The sequence below is a fragment of the Entelurus aequoreus genome, linkage group LG23, assembly GCF_033978785.1.
Source record: "Entelurus aequoreus isolate RoL-2023_Sb linkage group LG23, RoL_Eaeq_v1.1, whole genome shotgun sequence".
In the NCBI taxonomy this organism is placed as follows: Eukaryota; Metazoa; Chordata; class Actinopteri; order Syngnathiformes; family Syngnathidae; genus Entelurus; species Entelurus aequoreus.
The window spans coordinates 45,031,901-45,034,815 of NC_084753.1; positions in this window are offsets into that span (position 1 = coordinate 45,031,901).

The following is a 2,915-nucleotide window of genomic DNA, read 5'->3' on the forward strand; positions in this document are numbered from 1 at the left end:
GGTCTTAATAGGATCCATAGGTCTTAAACGATCCATTGGTCTTAATATGATCCATAGGTCTTAATAGGATCCATAGGTCTTAATAGGATCCATAGGTCTTAATAGGATCCATAGGCCTTAAACGATCCATAGGTCTTAATACGATCTATAGGTCTTAATACGATCCATAGGTTTTAATACGATCCATAGGTTTTAATAGGATCCATAGGTTTTAATATGCAAGGCGGCATGTTGTGGCGTCTGCCATTCCAATGATGCAGGTGACTTGCAGGTGAGATCACCCCAACAAGACATGCTTCACTTACTTGCGCCCGTGAAGTGTAGCCCGCTCACCACTCTACACACAACATGTAACCACAAACGTAGCCGGTAATGCATAACCCAACATATCAGTCATAACCCAACATAACAGTCATAACCCAACATATCAGTCATAACCCAACATAACAGTCATAACCCAACATAACAGTCATAACCCAACATAACAGTCATAACCCAACATAACAGTCATAACCCAACATAACAGTCATAACCCAACATATCAGTCATAACCCAACATATCAGTCATAACCCAACATAACAGTCATAACCCAACATAACAGTCATAACCCAACATAACAGTCATAACCCAACATATCAGTCATAACCCAACATAACAGTCATAACCCAACATATCAGTCATAACCCAACATAACAGTCATAACCCAACATAACAGTCATAACCCAACATATCAGTCATAACCCAACATAACAGTCATAACCCAACATAACAGTCATAACCCAACATAACTGTCATAACCCAACATAACAGTCATAACCCAACATATCAGTCATAACCCAACATATCAGTCATAACCCAACATAACAGTCATAACCCAACATAACAGTCATAACCCAACATAACAGTCATAACCCAACATAACAGTCATAACCCAACATATCAGTCATAACCCAACATATCAGTCATAACCCAACATATCAGTCATAACCCAACATATCAGTCATAACCCAACATAACAGTCATAACCCAACATATCAGTCATAACCCAACATAACAGTCATAACCCAACATAACAGTCATAACCCAACATATCAGTCATAACCCAACATAACAGTCATAACCCAACATAACAGTCATAACCCAACATAACAGTCGCTTGTAGCCAACAACGGACCAACATTCCGGCATGGCCAGACCAGTAGAAATAATGACTTTTACAACAGGTGGTAGGTAACACTACTCCTAAAATGAGGACAGGTGAGTAGCAAGTTGTTCTAGCAACAGAAAGTTGTGGTGCTAGAAACTAAATTAAAGACTAAACACAAGGACTGCTATAACAAAAACAACAAAAAATATAATCTGGTGCAACAGATCATAACAGGACCCCCACATAAGGGACGGATTTCAGTAGTCCCAAACTAAACACAAGGGAATAAGCAGGACAGGAAGTACAACACATAAACAAAATAAATCAGATTTTCGGAGTTAGTGTTACCTCAATTTACAAATACCTTAATTTACCTTAACTTGAGTATTTTGAGATACGAGGTGTCTCTCGGCTTATTGTTATGCTTTAAATTGCAAGCATGATTTAAGTTAAAAGCTCTTAATATATTTTTGTACAACCTAAGTGAATCTGCCATTTTATTCATCATTGTAGTCCAAAAAAGGTACGACAGGAAGAGCGAAAATGCTGTTGTAGTTTCAACCAGCGCAAGTCTACAAACTTTTAGCCTCATCTGAAGTAAAAAGTGCCTTACCTTTAACTCTTGGCATTCGTGGCAATGCACCTTCAACTCGGAAGAAGTCGCTCCGGGTGTGTGCGAAGAAGAGTCCTGCTTCCCACACCTTTTCACAAAAAGATGGAGTTTTGGAAAATCTACTCCCTGTGGTGCAGTCGGTGACTACTATTTATTTGCAACAGAGACAAGAAAATGGTAAGTAATAACAGTAGTCGGGAAATGTGCGAAGGATACGTTAGCAATGTTCGCTCGAGTTGTTGTGTAGCTAGCTTAGCCTTCTAATAATAATACTAATGGATTATATTTATATAGCGCCTTTCTAGACACCCAAAGCGCTTCACAGAAAAGTGAGAAGCCATCATTTATTCACACCTGGTGGTGGTAAGCTACTTTCATCATTCATTCACACCTGGTGGTGATAAGCTACTTTCATCATTCATTCACACCTGGTGGTGGTAAGCTACTTTCATCATTCATTCACACCTGGTGGTGGTAAGCTACTTTCATCATTCATTCACACCTGGTGGTGGTAGGTAAACTACTTTCATCATTCATTCACACCTGGTGGTGGTAAGCTACTTTCATCATTCATTCACACCTGGTGGTGATAAGCTGCTTTCATCATTCATTCACACCTGGTGGTGGTAAGCTACTTTCATCATTCATTCACACCTGGTGGTGATAAGCTACTTTCATCATTCATTCACACCTGGTGGCGGTAGGTAAACTACTTTCCTCATTCATTCACACGTGGTGGTGGTAAGCTACTTTCATCATTCATTCACACCTGGTGGTGGTAAACTACTTTCATCATTCATTCACACCTGGTGGTGGTAAGCTACTTTCATCATTCATTCACACCTGGTGGTGGTAAGCTACTTTCATCATTCATTCACACCTGGTGGTGGTAAGCTACTTTCATCATTCATTCACACCTGGTGGTGGTAGGTAAACTAATTTCATCATTCATTCACACCTGGTGGTGGTAAGCTACTTTCATCATTCATTCACACCTGGTGGTGGTAAACTACTTTCATCATTCATTCACACCTGGTGGTGGTGGTAAACTACTTTCATCATTCATTCACACCTGGTGGTGGTAAGCTACTTTCATCATTCATTCACACCTGGTGGTGATAAGCTACTTTCATCATTCATTCACACCTGGTGGT